Consider the following 19953-nt stretch of genomic DNA (forward strand, 5'->3'; position numbering starts at 1 on the left):
GTGCACAAATCTAGTTTTCTAACTGATGTCTCTTGATTACTAAAATGATCAGCTCTGGTGAAAAAATAAATAAATTAAAGTAGCTATTTCATGTTTGAAACCTAAGCTCATTGTTTCTCAAACATTTTCAACTGTGGTTCTGCACACCAGTTATTATGGCTTTATTCTTTAGTTATAGATGCCTTGACAGTATTTTATATTTGGCTTGATATTGAAACAATATCATTGCTAAGATGATCTTCAGGTGGTCATTCTATGGCATGTTGTTTTCTAAAATTTGTATTTTCAAATTAATCATTAAATCCTTCCATCATATATTAAATAGGGGAGATAAAGTATAAAAACAAGAGTTGTACCTGATACTTGAAAGTTGCTATTCCTGACAGCACTTCATCTTTTTCATACTCATATTGGCTTTTATCCCGGCCCATCTATTCCTTAATGTAAGTGTTATAAATTGCTGTAAAGTGCCATAAAATATAATAAACATGAATCAATATTTCTTGGTTTAAAAACTTAGAAATGCTGATGAAGCTCAAGTTTATTATAGATGTCCTGAACCTACAATGTGCATTTTTTTTTTACCTTCATCATTTTTTCAGGTCTTGAGTTCATGTGTGCTATACATTCACTCTTCACAAATCAAAGAGGCAGTGAAAATTAAAATCACTAATGCAGAACTAATGAAGCATCCAACATTTTAACCAGTTATTTTAGGCAGGATATCCTGTAGATACAGGGTTTGTTTGATATGTGTGACCCAATTCAAGCAAATTCCTTAAGGATCTAGCGAATATTAAGCATGTGCACAGCACAGAAAGTTTGGGGATTATTCAGATACTTGAAGTTAAGCATATGCTTAAATGTTTTGCTGAATCAGGGCTTTAATGAAGAAGCATGGCACAGTAGTGCTATTTGCCATAAAAATTCATCATTGCCATAGAACTCAGCTCATTAAAGAAGATGCCATGATTTGTGCTTAGAATATGAAAGAAATATGATGCCTGCATGGTGCATTAAATACCCAAGCATACACATGCATTTAAATTCTTGCTATCTTTTTAAGGATATTGTTGTGAATTATGTGCTTATATATGCAAGAGCATCCTTCATTGTGAAGTGACAGTTCATTTCCACATCCAGCTGATGCTCTTTACATATTATTAGTATTATTTATTCTCAGTCTGAAGCTAATGATGGATTTCTTTGTCCTCAGTTGGTTTTGTGGTTTCTCCACAGGAACCATCATGCGCTGGGACGCGGCCTTTCAGGAGTGTTTTAAACCTCTCCCCACAGGAGCCCAAACTCGCCCCTTCTCTCCGGCTGTGAGAGGAGGCTGCAGGCAGTGCCCAGCACCAGGGAGACCCCGATCCCTGCTGCCTGGGGCTCGCTGCTGCCAGGCTGGTGATGGGGCTGCTGCCCCAGCCTGCTGCAGGGAGCCTGGTGTGTGCCACATTAGCAAAGCTAATGTGAAACGTCGACCCTGCAAAATCTGTCTGACTTGGCCAGTAAAACAGCCTTCCTGAGGGAATCATCCCCGCTCCATCCTGTCATGCTCTAGGTTATATCACAGCTTTCTTCCTCTGCCAGACACCTTTTCCTCTCCCAGCTGAAAACCTGTGTAGGGTCTCTGGGCCTCACATGGGGATTTAACACTCCTATTAGAGATGGTCTGCAGCACAAAGCATAAAGAAACACTACAACAATGCCAGCTCCTTGACCTTGTGCAGGTTCCACATGCCCACCCAGTTGGACTGCCCCTTGCCCAGGGGAGGCAGACCTGGGGCTGCAGGGCAGGGAGGTGACTAGGGAGAGGTCTTCTCAGGGGCTGCCTCCAGCCCCGGCCTCACCCTCAGGCTGGATCCCTGGCCAGCACAGCCAAGCAAATCCCCAACCCCAACCCCACCCTGTCCCTTCACTAAGGGGCCTGGAGCCTTCAGAAGAGCCTGGGGACAGCCAGGCTGTGTCTGGCCCCAGTCACTGTCCCCAGCCTGGCCCAGCTTGCCTCTCTGGGGCTGTGGGATGGGGCTGGTCTGGGAGGGAGGCACCGCACAGCACCGCCCTGGCGGCCTTACAGCCACCTCCATGGTTGCCCTTTGCCGTTACCGAATACAGAGAAATCCTGACAGAAATCTATTTTAAAAGATCCATGTCCTGGTAAAACAATACCATTACTTTATACAATAGCAATGATTTTGAATGGGTTTTCTGGGAAAGGGAGGTTGGGGCAATGACCTGGGTGCTGACTGAGGCAATGATGGCAGCCTCATGCCATGCAATGGGACAGGCCTATGCCAGTGGCTGTTCAGACCAAGCATCCCTCTCTGGAAATGAGGCCATTAATGTGGAAGAAAGATAACATGTCTCTAAACTACTTGTTGTTGGTGTGGTGTTTTTTCTTTTTTTTTTTTTAATTCAGCTATTTATAAACATGATAGTCCTCTGTTTCTCCTGCCTCTTTCAGCACCCCAGTGAAGAATGTGTGAAAAGCTCTAATTTCCCTCGAGGAAAAGAGTTGGTGTCTTGTGATTTCAGTGAAAAGCTGTGTTCACACTGTGGTCAATAAATTCCTATAGACAACTTTTCCCCCTTGGAGTTTTCTTATCTTGTTATTTTGCTAGTGCTTGAGAAGAATACCCCAGCTCAGCAAAGAAGTGGTGGAAAGCTGTTCTATTTCTTGCAAGCCTGCTTCAGAATGAGGATGCCAGAGCTTTAACAGACTTTCCTGGCATTGAGTTTCCCTTTTCTTTCATGAAAACTTAAATACTCTTGGTTTCCTTCTGACTTGGAGCAAGATCAAATTTCACAATATCCAAATCCTCCATGAAACAACATTACACCTTTCTCTAGAGCCCCAGTTGTTACTTCTTGCAATGATAAATCCCACCAGTATCATGAAAAGAAATTTTTTGTTAGGAAAAGGTTGAAATGTCTCCCTGGACTAAATTCATACTATTCTCTTTTATAGGCAAAAATAGAATTTGAAATATCCAAGCTGAAAAGTTTCTGCCTTGGCGGTTAAACTACTTCTGCAGTCACACTTGACATCTCTGTGAGTTTCTGTTGAAAGAAGGCTAACTTCAGGGACTGCTGCAAGGAAAGGAGCAATTCCAAATGAAGTGTTTCCTGAACCTATGTGCCAAACTGCTATTTGATAATTCCAAAATAATGGGAAGATCCTGTACCCTCTAAGTCCAGGGCTCACTCTCATTTTAGCTACATCGCTGAACTCCAGTGTGGGTCTGTACGCAGAATTGTAATTACTTTCATTAGATATGCCATCTTTGCATTATTATATTTGAAGAATATATTATTTCTAAGAAGACCAGCAAAGAAAAAGTATGATAATAGTATTCTTTTTCATAATCCTATTTTTATTGATATCTTGGAGATCGTTGTATGTATGTGTTTTTGTTGAATATAAGATTTGTCCTGTTAGTGGAGCAATACCAGTTTACACTATAAGTCTTCTTATTTTCTAATAGTTCATTCTGTTTTCATAAAGTAAACATAATTGTCAGCACTGCATCACAGCACTGCTGAACAGAATACCATAGCAGCACTGCTAATCTTGCTGACAACACATGACAAGATAGAAAGAAAGACAAAAGAAACATGTTTTAGCCTGAAGAGAAGCTGTACTCAGATCTTAGCAAAAAAATTCAAAGCAGGAACTGCAGTCACAGTGATTAACAAGGAGTTTCCAGAAGTTAATATACCGGGCAAAAGGGTTGCTCCTTTGGAGGCTGAGTGCTGGAGAGTGGAAGTTAAAATGACTTGTGCACCATTGAGCTGGAACGTGCTGCTCCTGGGTCATTGATCTGCTCTGCTCTGGCAGGGCACCACTTTGGTATTGTTAATTTTCAATGACATAAAGACTTGTATTAGTACAGGAAGCAGAATCAAAAGGCCAGAGACTAAAGGGAAGACAAAAGAGAGGCCAGTGGTAAACATGGAGGGTTCCAAAGACTGTGATGCAAAACCAGAAACAAACAGAGCCTCTGAACAATAAGAAACTCATTATGCCATTAATCAAATGGACCAGGCCAGATCCTCAGATGCTATAAATTAGAATTGTTTCTTTAATATCAGGGAAACAAAGCTCACATGAGCTGGAAGAGTAGCTGATCCATAGTTTACATAGGCAATTGGGCTGTGTATAAGAATGATATTTCCCCCTCCCAAAAGGTGAGTGCACACAGAATTGTACAATACATTTTTTATAAATATTTAACATCTAAAGCATGCTGCCACTGCAATAGCTTTTTATGACCCCTACTATAATGATAAGCATGAAAAGGTGCATAAACCTCAAAGAGCTATTCATTCATCAGGAAGAGGGATGCTTATTCTGAAAACTGGGGGTGATAATTTATTGTTTGAATCTTCTGTAATAAACTTGAAATAATGCCCTTAAATTCCAGAATTTCACTGTCAGTGAGATAGTCATTAGTTCTTATGACTGAATTGCCATGCTATAACATTCATCAGCATCCCCAAACAGTCCTCCTGTATGTTTTCCCAGGCTTTGTATTGCAGTGGGTATGCTGACCTGGGGCCCTTGTGGCACAAGCACAGTCATGGCTTCCATATCTTTTTAACAATCACAGTTTTAACGCCTACAATATAGTAGACATTCTCCTCATTTCTTTTGACATAAATGAAAGTCCTGTTGTTCTTCCACCCTCAGCTGGCATCCAGCTTGGGAAGACAGCCATCACTTTGATAATATTACATGTAAGGTGTCTGAGCTGTACATGGAGGAAACAAGTTCTGCTGAAATGCCCATCACATCGTTGCATCTGATAACTTATGCACATAGAGCAATAGACAACTAGGAAAGGCATTAAGCTGGTGGTGTGAGCTTTCATCTACATATTCTCTGCCATGCTGTATTTGCAAAGCAGAGAATTAAGACTGTCTACTTCCTTCAACGTGATGAATGGAGAAAATAAACTGACACATGGTGGTGCGGGGGGTTGTCTCTGGATTTAGTCTGGGCAATGAGTCAGTTAATGGGCTTAATATAAAGTAGTAATTATAGAGAGTCAAAATTTATTTAAAATATCAGTGATCTTCACTTAACCAGGGAGGAAGGAGACAGTTGAATGGAAGCATGAGAACAGGCAGAGTCAGACAAACTGGAAGGAAGCAAGAGTCATTGCCTGAATGAACTTGGTAGATATAGTGGTATGTCTGATTATATCAGTTGCTTAAGACCAGATGCAAAACTGAACAGATAGGAAGTGTCAGAAAGGACATAATACTTAGCATTTAAATGCTAACCTCAGGTTTTATTTCCAAAGAAAATCACTAATTCAAAGTTTTCTGGACTTCACAAAAATGATTATTTTTTTTTTCTCCCTCATTCAGATTTCAGCAGTACCTAATTCCAAGCTGGATTCAATGCTATGTGTGTATATATATATGCATTATATATATATATATACATATAAGCATTATATATATATATAAGTATTATATATATAAGCATTAAGACACTGCTCCATTTTTTTAATTTAAATAGTTTAGTAGCTTACGTGATGTCAGGAACAGCATAAATCATTAATATCAGCTGAACAATAACCTAGCAATGCAGAGCATCCCTCATTTCTAATAGATGCAAAGGAAATTTCTGAGTCTTCAGGACCACCTGTAAGATGTTTCAGATCTTGAATACTTTCCCATCCTAAGCTTGAGGGAGATCTTTTACTTCTTCAACAATGAATGAGTGCTTAGTGGTGCATAATGAAAAAATAAAGAGATTTTACATTAAGAAATGACAGCTTTGCTTTGCAGATTTATATGTAAAGCATATGCACTTGCTGAAATACAGCCAGTTTTACTGGTATTCTTTTTTCAACTTTTCATTATTATAGCAAAAAGAAGGCTGGATTTCAGTGCACAAAAATCACAAAACATAACCACCAATTTGATTTCTATTCTATTGAGAAGTTTTTCCAGCACTGTGATGTGGATTAAAAACACTTGATTAAAAAAAAAAAAAAAAAAAGGAAAAAAAAAAAAACCACACCCCTACATGTGATTTGATTCAATGATTCTCTTGGCTATATCTAGATTAGTAATTTAAGTAGTGCCTGGGCACTGAAACTCAATTGCCTATGATGTTAAATCATTTGAATTTGGCATTGTTTTGTTCTGAGGCAGTTTACACTGTCCCAGACTATTCCCAGGCAGATTCAGGCTGTTAGTGTGTGGTAGTTTGTATTATGGACTGCCATATCTCACTGACCAGTCCAAATGCAGCCATCATGCTTTAAATGCTATGAAAGTGTAGTAACATGGGTACAAGTCACTCAGTGCTAGTTAGTCTCAGTGCCAGAAAATTAGGATACAAGTAATCTTTCTAGCCACAGGACTACTGAATTTGTGAGGCTTCATTGCACAGTTGGATTAGGCTTTGGGATCCACTGACTAGTTGTGACTGGTATTTTATATCTAATCAATTCTCTCCCATTCATTCCTATGTTCCATCGTACCTGAAAAGACGACATTTCAGGTCATCAGCTGGAACAGAGAAAAATCTTTTGGGTACATTCTCCAGAATTAGAAAGGAAATTCCACACTAATTCTCATAATAACACTTGTTTGTTTTTCTAGATACTCCTCTTTGTTACCAGCAACATATTTAAAGTTCTTTGAGACAAAACTTGGCATATCAAATATATATATGTATATATATATATTCTCAGACTGTGTATTAGGAGAAGAGTCTAGTAGCATCTTTCTGAAAGAACCTGTTGCAATATTTTCTTCTCAGCTAAGAAAGCAAAATCAGACACTTCAAACCCTTTATATTTCCCACATGTGTAGAGCCCAACACATATTTAATAATAAATTGCAACATCAAGAGAAGATTAGAATCCACAGCTCTCTAGTATTTCCCAGGGATTATCCTGGGAAATTATTCCTGGCTTCCAGCTACCACTCCAGAAAGATACAAGTCTCCTGCAGATCCTCTGTCACATCTGCCAGTCCTGTGAGGAAATCTTGGGTATCTTGACTACTCTTTCCTTGCATGTTGCTGTCACCAAAATTAATTTCCTTGAAAACTTGAATAGTCGTAGCCAAATTATATTTTTCAGTGATATTGCAAATACCAATAGCAGTCATTGTAGGGGTGGTGGGGAGTGGGCTCCTAATCTTACATCATTTTCTATGTCTTCAAAGACATTTGAATTATCTGACCATCTGAGTGCAAAATCTTTGGGTTGATGACTATTTTACTGTATCTTTATCAACTGCAGAGAAAAGATCGCCAGTGCTTAAACAACAAGTAATATCCCAAATGCTGCATTGAGAATAAGTATAACTCATCGTAGTTGACATCTCCATAAGGTGCAGCTTTCCACTGCAACAGAGGACTTCAAAAAATAGTCAGTCCCTGGACCTAAAAATAGTCGTTTTATTGGTGAGGCTGGTGCCAGAAAACCATTTCCAGATTAGGTGTGTCCAGCTCTATTTTGAGGACCCTTGGATGGAATAAAAATCTGTGTTTCATGGTAAGACAGTCCTTCTGATTTACACCACATGAGCATTTAGTCAAGTAATATGCTAAGGTTACCTGTGGCAGTTCTAAATATTTAAGTTCAGAAAAACAGCAAGGAATGGAAATTGATCACAGTTCTAGGAAAGAAAGAAAGAAAGAAAGAAAGAAAGAAAGAAAGAAAGAAAGAAAGAAAGAAAGAAAAAGAAAGAAAAAAGAAAGAAAGAAAGAAAGAAAGAAAGAAAGAGAAAGAAAGAAAGAAAGAAAGAAAGAAAAAGAAAGAAAGAAAGAAATACAAGGAAATACAAGGAAATACAAGGAAATACAAGGAAATACAAGGAAATACAAGGAAATACAAGGAAATACAAGGAAATAAAAGAAAAAAATGTTGAATGTTAACAAGATAATCAAATGCTAATATCTACGTAATTTGAAAGTTGTCTGATTACTCAAGGAACTGCCAGCTTGCATCTATTTCTTGTCTTTCTTTTACTGAAAACATTTTTTTTTTCTCCTATGTGCAACTTCAGCTACGAAGGATCCTGGACAAATATTAGTTAGAAATTTAGAACTACTTTTTTTTTTTTATTTTTATTGTTTTGCTATCAAGGGTTAAGGTGTACTCAGCCATATTAATTTCTGTTTTAGAATTTTCAAACACGTAAAAGAGTAGGAGATTCTGATAAGGCCCTATTGTAGTTATCATGTGATATAGCTACAGCTAAGGTCATGTCGACCTGCTCTTGTTAGAGTACATCATCTACTTAGGAGAAAAGAAAACAGATTGTGTCACATTTTATTCCATCAACTGTTGTAAATGAAAAGGATATTTTGAGAAAATGAATTAATAATACATTAAAATAACTAAAAAGAGAGGCTGATAATTAAATATGCTCTGTAATTCAATTCCAGCCTGAACAATGAATCTACTCTTTTTGGTTCTTTTTAATTATAGAAGTGACAAGTCTGAATGACTCAAACCTTCTCTGTCATCTTGCACACAGACAAAGCCAATTAAGGTGAGACCAAAGCAAAAATACATTTTATTCATTTTGCACCCAGTTTACCCAATCACTTAACTTCTCTTTGAAGAATACAGGAGGGGAGCGAGACACAGATCTGGTATATGTTTACTGGTTTTGTTCTGTTTGCTTGTTTGTTTTGGGGTGGTTTGTTTGTTTGTTTGTTTTTAAAGGTCTTAACAATTAATTCTGTAGACACAAGAACATGCATTAGGTTGACTTCCTAAATATGGTACAGAACCATCAGTGAACCTTCTCAAATTAAGTATTCCTAGAGTGATATACTGCTCCACACAAGGACATACTGCTCCACAAAATAAGGACTAATGATAGTTACAGTTACTTAACAGAAGCAACTAAAACTTTGGCTATCCAGGGTAATTTAATATGGAAGCATTGTAAGACGTGGAAATATTGTATGATAGAGCCAAGTAAGATTTACTAAAATGTTTTTTGTTGCAGGTTTCTAGTAAAGTTCTCTTCAAAGACCAAGACAGTCCATCTCTTTTTCCCTAGAAACCATTGAATTAAAACATAATTCTCATTGATGATGCTATATGAAATTACACTGCCAGTGGGTGTGGCTTGAAGAATATCAAGGAGAGAAAAAACAGAAGCGTATCCTTACTGGTCTTTTGTTGATGTCTACTAATAGCCATTTGCAGCCATTTGCATAACTCCATTTGGATCATTATTCTGCTTTTCAATGCATCCATGTATTAATACTGCTATATTCCAACCAGGATTTGGCAACAAATTCTAAATTCTTAAAATCTTTTCAGAACTGTCCTTCCTGGTAGCTATTCTATTGACTGTCCACAGGGCATTCCTTATCTCTGAGGACTCCACAGTGGGAGGGGGGAACCAAGGTTTACAGCTGGGGAAGGGACAGAAAAGTTGAGAATCTATGGCAAGTCCATGGTGCATCTTTCTCACTTGCATTTGTTTAAGTAGGGGGACTCTGAATAGAGCATTGCTTTAAAATATGTCTGAACTTGACCCTCACCATTAGATTTAAAGATGAAAAAATCTGAAAGTGATGAATAGGATTCATCAAAGTTACAATCTTGGATAATCTGCACCGTTATCATATTGTATGGTTTTATGCTGTAAAGGGTGGAGTATTTCCTGGGCAGGCAGTGGCAACTGCTTCACCTTCAGTGCGTCTTGTACATGATACAGAAGCAGTCTTTACAGAGCTTGGTGAAGGCTGCTTCTTGCATGGTTTGTTGAAATAAACAGCAGGTTGCAGATGAAAGCTTCTTCTTACTCAGGAAAAGTCTCCCTTCTATCTTGTGAATTATGCAATTTTCCTGAATGATATTTTTCAGCATAGTTGTACAGATAATCTTGGATTGATAGATAAAAAGAAAACATACTCTTTCTTTTTTTCTTTCAAAGGGATGAGAAAATGTGGAATATAATATCCCCTTCCATACATTTTCAAAGCCTGATCTTACTGTATTCATCAGTGACAGATCCTGTATTGTCAAGTGAACAGCAATAAGAAATTTCTGGATATTTGCTCTTTGTGATTTTTGTTTGTTTGTTTGCTTGCTTGTTTGTTTTGTTTTTAAACTGAGGACATGATAAAAGATTAAAGAAAAGAAAGGTTGTTCTCAAAAAACTTGAGAAAGATTGTTGTTTCCTCTAGGTAGATTTACTCTAATGACAATCAGAAAAGAAGTATTTAAAACCAAAAAGCTGGGTTGTTTTCCGTTTAGTGAAGGAAAGCATCACTGTCATAAAGAGCTATTTGACATAGGCCAGGTGAAGTGGATATTTTTTTGCTAGGGAGCAGAAGGGTATCCACACCTTAGGAAAGCATACGACGTATTTTACTCAGAAGCTCTGGTGAGCCATATCCTTCCAGAAACTCTTCATGACCTACTAATTGATCCCAAACCACAGTTTTGGAACTAGATTGTAGCAATAACCATTTCTTGCTGTACACACATTCCTGATGATGCTAATATAAAGAAAAATCAATCGAGCTTTTAAGAAAGGTCAGGAATAATCCATTCCAGCTATGGTTTGAGGATACGATACGAGTCCAACAAAGAGGAAAAGCACCTCTCTCTATCAACATCATGGATTTCTGGCTGAAACACTCTGTACTCCCTACAATGCACTTGTCATTAAGAGGACTGATGTTACTGGTATTCTCATTTACTGAGAGGATGTGAAGCCAATTAAGCTACCATCACACTCTGAGGAGAGGCAGGATTCACTGAGGCCCATGGAGCCTCAAGAGCCAGCTGGTAACATCATTTTTGGGAGTAAAGTACTGCCACAATCATACAATTCTTTGTTTAAGGCTTCCACAGAAATTCAGTCAGAATTTCTACCAAAGTCTATTTCATTAGGGATAGTCCAATATCTGTCAATATCCCCTGGCTGTGCAAGAGAGTCATTGATTTGAAGGAGATCATTAGGACCTGGTTCAACTTCCTTTGTAGGATTTGATGGGTGATGATACAGCTGCCTATAATAATCATCAGTGAATCTAAGCATTTAAATCCACAGTAAATTCAAGGTTTATACATAAAGTTAACACCCTTAACTTCTATTCTATTGACTTTCTGTATGAATATAAACCATATTTTGTGTAGTTGAGAGGCAAGTGGCACAATATTGTGTCTGCAAGTGAAGCTGTACAATATGACCTATATGGTGAGGGATATGTCACATTATCTTGGACATATATTTTTCAGTTCAGAAATACTTCTGGCCAGCTACTGAAACCTAAGGAGATGTGATTCAGATAATGAGATAAACTCTGCTTTTTATCTACTTTTTTATCTACTTTTTATCTAAAAATATAACCCTATATTCAATGCCTTCCTACGGCTACGAACACGATCAAATACATCAATTATCTTTTTTTTTTTTTTTTTTTTTTTACTAGGATTTCTTGTCTTACTTAGCTTAAAAACTCTGAAAAATAAAGTGGGAAAGCTGAGAGGGCAAGGTACAGAAAAAATCAAGTTAGCTAGATCCTAATAGGCAAGATAAGTAAATAGGGTTATTTGGTCAACAAAAGGATGACTGATTTAGGGTCAAACTTTGCAATAACAAAAAAAACAGTAAAGGACAGCAGGAATGATACAAGCTTTTCAGTGTTAGATCACACAATGAGACATTAATAATGTGTACAAAGCAGATAAGCACCTGTGCTACCTTTAATCTAATTACTAGAATGCATCATTACATTGAATATTTAGTACAGAATGAATGATAAGCAGGAGAATACTCAATACAATCTACAACAAATATTACACTTGCCCAGTTGATCACTGAAGATGAAAAATCACAAGGAATGATAAAACACTACACTCTGAACTGAAAATTCTAAAATGCTTTATGAAGAAGGTTAAATGGCCAAATACAGCTATTTAGCAAAGCAGTAAAACTGACAGAAGAGTAGACTTAAAACCAGGAGAAAGTGATTCCACAGATGAATCTACAAACAGAACAAGAGGAGAATCTTCTTTGCCTAGAGAAACCCTTCTAATTCTCCACCTAAGCTGAGCTGCTTTAGTAGTTTTTTCACTGAAGGATGATTTCCTGAGGGACAGAAACAAAATATATTACATGAAGCAGAGGAGCTTTAGCCCCTTACTTACAAGATCAACATGTTTAAGGTGGGATATTTAGGGTCTTGACCATTACTTTCCCCATGGTGTTGAGCATTCTCAGCATGAGATTTGTCCTTAGATACTCAGTAAATGCTCAGTTGGTGCTGTCAAAAGGATGCTTTTAAGATTTCAGTGCTACTTCTAAATTGACTGAATTTATGGATTTGACTGTAAGAATGTGCCCCTTTTTCCTTCCCTGACCTGTTACATGTGTCCCATCCTTGGAGTGCACTGGACGTTGTGGATGGAAATTGTAACCAGGGTGGGCTCCCTCCTCCAGAATTAGTGACTGTGCTGTCACCTCATCCTGCTGTGCAGGTGGCTACAAAGAGGAGTGATCCCTTGGGGGGAGCAACATAGCCTGTCCTAAAAACGTGTATGTTTTTAGTGCTGTGGTTAGAGAGAAAGGAGCAGCAGCTACTGGGTGGCAAAGGGCTCCTTTGCTCTGCAGCCTGCAAACTACTCCAGTCAGTGAACCACTGTGTGAATAGTTCAGCCAAACTGAGCTGGGTGGACATTTTCCAAATGGTTGTGACTTGATTCGCCACTCTTGGAGCTTCTGTAGCTCTTCCTATTTGCAGAGATCAAAAAGCAAAGATGCTTTGATTCTTTGTGCAGTTGAAAATGACCACATGTGGTGTAACAACAGAAAGAAAAAGAAATATGATCAATCACAAGGAGCATTCATAGAGGATGAATCTTCATTGTATTAACAGCATATGAAAACCTTTGGCTAGGATTCCATATTAAATATCTATATTTATTTCCATTTTTTGCTATTCCACATTGTACTTCACATCTTCTACTGCTCATGTTATAGATGAAGTCATATTTTCATACTCAAAGTTTGTAGGTGCTTTTTGCCAGGAGGTATGTAGTAAAAGGAGGTTACAGTACTTGACCCCAGGAGCTTAGAGTTGACACACAAGACAGTCGTAAACTAAAAATCTTCAGAAGCTGTGTCAGAACTGTAGTTGCATATAAAATGCCTTTCTATTCCTGAAAATGTTTGAAATTATGAATATATACAGGTATTTTAAGACATTGTATTCCAATTACATTCCATGGAAAAACGACAGAGGAACACCTGAAAATTGCCAATAGTTTGGAGATCCTCTTCTGAAACACAGGAAACCTTAGAGCTAAATAGTTGGAGTGCTAAGGTAGAATCATAAAATTATTGAATCATTAAGGTTGGAAAAGACCTCCAAGATCACCTAGTCCAACTCTCCCCCCTATCCCTGATGTCACCCAATAAACCATGTCTCTAAGCACCATGTCCAACCTTTCCTTAAACAACGCCAGGGACAATGACTCCACCACCTCCCTGGGCAACCCATTCCAATACCTAACTACTCTTTCTGAGAAGAAATGTCTCCTAATTTCCAACCTGAACCTCCCCTAGTGCAACTTGAGGCTATTCCCTCTAGTCCTATCACTAGTTATCTGCGAGAAGAGGTCGACTCCCAGCTCCCACCACCTTCCTTTCAGGTAGTTGGAGAGAGCAATAAGGTCTCCCCTGAGCCTCCTCTTCTCATGACTAAACAACCCCAGTTCCCTCAGCTGATCCTCACAAGACTTGTGTTCCTGGACATTCACCAGCTTTGTAGCCCTTCTCTGGACATTCTCCAGGGCCTCAATGTCCTTCTTATAGTGAAAGGCTCAAAGCTGAACATGGTACTTGAGGTGAGGCCTCACCAGAGGAGAGTACAGGGAGATGATCACCTCCCTGGTCCTGCTGGCTACACTGTTCCTGATACAAGCCAGGATGCCGCTGGCCTTCTTGGCCACTTGGGCACACTGCTGGCTCATGCTCAGGGGAGTGTCGACCAACACCCCCAGGTCCTTTTCCTCTGCACTGCTTTCCAGCCAATTTCCCTCAAGCTTGTAGTGCTGCATGGGGTTGTGGTGGCCAAAGTGCTGGACCCCTCACTTAGCCATGTTGAACCTCATTCCATTGGTCTCTGCCCATTGACCTAACCTGTCCAGATCCCTCTGCAGGGCCTCCCTACCCTCCAGCAGATTGACACTTCCCCCTAACTTGGTGTCTTTTGCAAACTTACTGAGGGTGTACTCAATTCCCTCATCCAAATCATCAATAAAGTTATTAAAGAGGACAGGCCCCAACACCGACCCCTGGGGAACACCACCAGTAACCAGTCGCCAGCTGGATTTCACTCCATTCACCACCACTCTCTGGGCCCAGCCATCCAGCCAGTTTTTAACCCAGCAAAGAGCATACCTGTCCATGCCATGGGCTGCCAGCTTCTCCAGGAGAATACTGTGGGAGACCATGTCAAAGGCTTTGCTGAAGTCCAGGTAGACTACGTCAACAACCTTTCCCTCATCCACCAGGCAGGTCACCCGGTCATAGAAGGAGATGAGGTTGGTCAGGCAGGACTTGACTTTCATGAACCCATGATGACCGGGCCTGATCCCGTGGTGGTCCCGCATACATTGTGTGATAGCAATCAAGATGACCTCTTCCATCACCTTTCCTGGCACCGAGGTCAGGCTGACAGGCCTGTAGTTCCCTGGATCCTCCATATGACCCTTCTTATAGATGGGTGTCCCACTAGTAAGTCTCCAGTCATCTGGGACCTCTCCGGATGACCATGACCACTGATAGATGATGGAAAGCAGCCCAGTAATCACATCTGCCAATTCCCTCAGCACCCTTGGGTGGATCCCATCTGGCCCAAGGACTTGTGACAGTCCAGGTGGAGCAGCAGGTCTCTGACTGTTTCCACCTGAACTGTAGTCTCACTTTTTGGTGTGTTTATGGTTACTCTAACCTCAAATTCTAGTCTTGACCAGATATTCTTCCCCACCATAAACTAAGAAAAGTTTCCCGAAGAAAGTGTCATTGAAACTGATATTTGTTGGCACAAATTCCCATGACTAGGCGCTTTCTAATGAAAAAGAAGTCTGACAAAAATTCTCAGTAAGTTTCATACAAATAAGCACTGAAATTAGAGAAAAAATAAATGGACTTGGCGTGTTAAGTCTACATTGTTTCCAAGCACAATGCATGAAAAACTGAACTCCCAGATTTGTTTTAAAGTAAAAGTGTAATTGAATGGCATGTATCTTAATCCAAACAGTATTTTTCTTGCTTTTAATGCACTGAAAATGGAGATTTATATGCGCAAGCAGTTCTGCCCAAGTAGCCAACCTTAAAATGCCTTTGTATTTAAACAGAGTGGCATCTGACATTTCTGTGTCCGTGTGTTATCAGACCTCTGTTTACCCTCTGGAAAGTGCTAGCATAAGGAGAGAATAATGGAAAGTGAGAATTTGCCTGCTGGTTTGGGGACAGCTGGAACTCTGATTTACTATGAAAGTTCAGGATGTCCCAGTTAAATCAGGACACTTGAGAGATATGAAGACTTAAATGTCCCCCCAAAGCATTGGTCTAATGTGATTAAGCTGGCTGTTTTTGCTAATGATAGACACAGTCCAAATTGCAGAAAAATGATAAGTAGATATAATGGGTTTTTACTGTTGTATACTTATCAGAATATGCCCCAAAATGGTTTCTGTTCCCTGCTTCCATTTTATATTGAATGTCAATCATTTGTAACTTTTGGTGCCTATTATGCAATCCTTCTTGAGATACATGATGCCCTTAGCCCTCAGGAACATCATGATCATTTATTTGTACCCCATGACTCTTTTGCTACCTTTTTAAAAAAATAAAAAATAAATCTTTGCTTGTTGATTTTTGGAGTGGTATGCATTTGTGAAATGCCTGCAACTTCTTCATGTGGAAAAGCATTGTTTATTCAGTTGGTACTAACAGAAAACAAAATGAATAAAATGTACCACACTATACAGTATAAGACTGTACAAGTGTGCACTGCGGCTGGAGTTTTGAATAGGCAAAAACATTATGTCCTAAATATCTGAATAGCATTGAGCTGGGACAGCTTAGGAGTTGCTCTCAGCTTTTTTTTCTTGAGAAATTTTGGTGAACTGTAAGCAAATATAACCTTATTGCTTAACTTCCACAAAGACAAATATTCTTCAAAAAGTGAAAGGGCAGATAAAGGAAAATGTGTGTTTTGCAGTGCTGAAAGAGCCTAAAAGTGAATGAATAATAGAAAGAAAATCCATTTACAAGCCCATAATTCTAAAATTTCTGTAACTGTCTAACATTATTTAAACACCACACACACATTTTAAGACAGTGAAAAGTTACTATTCATGGTGAAACGTCATTCTTGAGCATGATTACCTCCTTTTCCCCCAACCATGACAGATTGCATTTAATTGAACAGCTTCTGGTTTAGAATTGTCATTAAAAATGCATATATTCAAATAATCTCAGTACAGTGTATTGCCCTTTCAGTTCATTTCTTCTTTTTATGTTACAGTAAATACCCTTTCATATTCTGTTTCTAATTTATTTAGAAATAATGTGGTTCTTACTAAGAGAAAAGATATTTTTTTTTCCTAAGGATATACTAATCTTGTTGATTGCTTTTTTTTTTTTTTTGGTTGTTAGTGACCTAGTGTCTTTCAGTCCTTGTACCACCGAACTCCAGAGTCTTTGTGGAGAAAAACCTTGGATCTAGGTGGGTTTTTTTTTTGTTTGTTTGCTGTTTTGTTTTTCCCAAGAGGGTTTTAATAGAAATTACTGCTGTGAAGATAATTCTGGCCTTACAGGAGACAGAAATCTTCAATTTCAATCAAACAAAAAGGATCCTAACTGTAGGTAAACACTAGAGAGAGATTGAGGTAACTGGAGTTTTGCCAGAAGGAAGGATGAGGGTGCATAGACCATATCCACGCACACTGTGACTGACTGAAGAACATTTTTTGGCTACTCTCCCCCTCCGTTTATACAAACTAAGTTGTTCTCTAAATACAACCACACACCAAGTCAAAGAGCTAGCTGTTCATACAGATGTTTTAAAAAACATGCATACCCACACTTCGCTAGTAACCTGGGATGGAACCAGCAAGACATAATTACCATTTAACATTATTGCTTGCCCGGCAACATTCACTTCTTAAATCTTAAACATTTATATGTCTTCTTTTCTTCCTCTTTTATTTCATAGCGGGATAAACCTAGCTACACAACAAATTAAAATTACAATAACTAATTCTATAAAATAGAATAACTCTGAAATATCATAGTCCTGGAAGTAATGGGCCAGACCTCTGGCTGCTGTAAGCTGTAAGGCTTCACTAGCATAAATGGATCTATAATAAATCTACATCTACTGAGCATCTGGCCCATTGTTTATTGATGACAAAATCTTCACAAATGCATGTGACTTTTATATGTTCTGTGAGAGAAAGGAATGGTTAACATCAGTGACAAATCTAATGCTTGGTAAATTCTGACGTTGCTCATTTTTCAGCTGTCTAAATGAGGTCTGTTTTTTTGTTTGCCTTTTTTTTTCAAGATTTTTCCAGTAATAATGTTATGTACAGATAAAATAAATTTAACATTTCATTACTATTCATCATATGGTACTGGGGAGAAACTTGAGAAAATATACATTATTTACAACCAGCAAACTAGCATTATTTGAAATGAGTTAAGAACACTGACCAAAAAAAATGATAATAATAAAAAAAAATCACTAAGCTCTCACTATGTATTCCTCCAAGACACAGCTAGAAATGGAAGCTGCATGAGACCTAACAGTACGTTAATTACGTAAGCCTAAAACCCATCACAACTAAGGTGAAAATTAAGTATGCACATAGAAGAATAAGAGAGAGAAAATTTCTTTTACACTAGGACTTTTCCAAAACCATGAGTTACCAACTGTGAGAACTGATACAAGTAATGAAAATAAAACTGGAGTGTTTAAATTCAGAAAGGTCCACAATCATTGATGAAATTTGCATGAGAGAGAGGTGATTTTTTTATAAACATAGTTGTTATTTGGCTATGGACGAATTCCAGAATGTGTTGTCAGACAAATATAGAACACTGCCACTCAACTCTGTGTCACACCAAGCTTTTACGTGCCTCTGGAGCTATGGCAGAAACTCATATGGGCAGAGACCACCATCTCAGTGCCAAAAACTGTTAAAAATTTTGCAGAAATGTTTATATCATATATGTATCACCATAATATTAATTAGAAGCTGCAAATGCATGTTTCTCAGTTGTCAGGCAGATGTATAATGTGCACACTTATTTAGATGTTTCAAAGGTACATAATGATACCTCCTGAGTTACTTAAACTGATGCTAAAACCTTAGGTATCAGGGAGGATTAGAACCTGGTTCACAGCCATTTGCATTAGTAGTCTAAGAAATTGGAAGGTCACCAATTCTTCTGTGACACCAATGGCAAAAAAACAGAGAAGAGGGAAGCAATGCAAAGGCTTACAGCTGGTAACACATTTGTAGTGTAAAAACAGAATCACTGAAGGTGCAGAGGACATGTTAAGCAGTTGTAATGACATGTTAACATGGGCTCTGTAAGTATAATTATTGGTCAAGGAGAGGTTGTTGTAAAAATGGTAATAAAAGACAATTTTATATTCCTTTGCAAAGGAATCTAAGCCTCTAAGGCTCTTTTTAGAGCCTTCACAAAACTAATATTAGTCATACGTGCTATATATGCATATTTTGTACAAAGCCAATTAACCTCTTTATTTGAAAACAAGAGCTTCGTTATTGTTGAATACAGCAGTTAATCCTTTGCTGCAGATAACTTTCAGCAGGTATGAGTGGAAAGAGCTGTTCTTGCTGTGCCCATGCTCTTCCACCATTGAAAGATTAAATGTTTAATTTGCTAAATGCTGGTATACATGAAGATTAGGAAATTTTGGTATTGGAAAAGTCAAGACATCATCAGAGGATATAATAAGTGTTTGCACTAGATCAATTTTTTCATTTATTTCTTTTCTAACCAGTTTAGACCTACGGGTAAAAATATACCCTTTTTGGTCAGCAAAGTTCAGTTTCTATTAAGGCAATAACAAGTTTTAACTAGCTTTAAATTAGCATCATAATTGCAAGGCCAACAAAAAGACTGCTAAGAGAAGCAATCTTTTTTTATTTAAAAATGTAACAAAGTTGCAGTGAGAGACCAGCATAGGTGAACTGCTATTTCAAAGAGTTAAGATTAAAATATTTCTCTGAGATGCTTAACATAGAATGATACACCTCACGGGGAAAAATACTTAATCACAGTCCTGTCTTTATGATTAGGACCACGTAACTTGATGCAACAGCAATTCCTGATTCATAGTGATGTTGATGAAACTAATTAGGAAGAAATGGTATGATCAATTAGGAACAAACAGTATGACAATGCAGTCCGAAGAGCCATTCCAAAATAAACTGTTGTTATAAGAAGATAATCAAAATTGGTTATCAGAAGGTAAAACAGGCTAGCAGATCCTTCATTCTAGATTTTGGGCTTAAGATCCATGCTATGGCAACACCTTGTTTTCAGCTTCCTCATCCCAAAGAAGCACTGATTCTTGTACTCAACACAAGAATGGTTAGAAACTAAGTGAGACTTAATCTGTTGTTCAGCTCCAACCAGACAACACTACTGAACTGTAGTTTCAACAAGGGACAGGACATTAGAAGTGTCTATTATCTTTCTCTACTCAAAGAAAAGAAAGCTTCTTATCCCACGTAATACACTTAATTTTGAAAACAGACCTATTTTCCTTACACATAATTGAGTTCTGTTACAGAACACCAAACAGGCAGTGCTCACTGTCATCCACAATGGAAAGAGGTCGATATCTTGGGACACAGACGTAAGCTCCACTTTATTTTCAAGGGCAAAAGTTTATTT

General features: G+C 38.2%; 1 long non-coding RNA gene across 1 annotated transcript in view; it reads left to right on the plus strand.

Moving 5' to 3' along the window:
* LOC310899776 overlaps window positions 1-15841 on the plus strand; it is a 29099-nt gene extending 13258 nt beyond the window's left edge. The window contains exons 3-6 of the long non-coding RNA XR_014584657.1: window positions 2969-3052; window positions 7269-7523; window positions 8463-8526; window positions 8992-15841. This is a non-coding gene — a long non-coding RNA (uncharacterized lncRNA). The remainder of the gene's footprint in view (window positions 1-2968; window positions 3053-7268; window positions 7524-8462; window positions 8527-8991) is intronic.
* Window positions 15842-19953: the final 4112 nt, after the last annotated feature.

The sequence above is a fragment of the Anser anser genome (genome assembly GCF_964211835.1).
Source record: "Anser anser genome assembly, chromosome: 1".
Lineage (NCBI taxonomy): Eukaryota > Metazoa > Chordata > Aves > Anseriformes > Anatidae > Anser > Anser anser.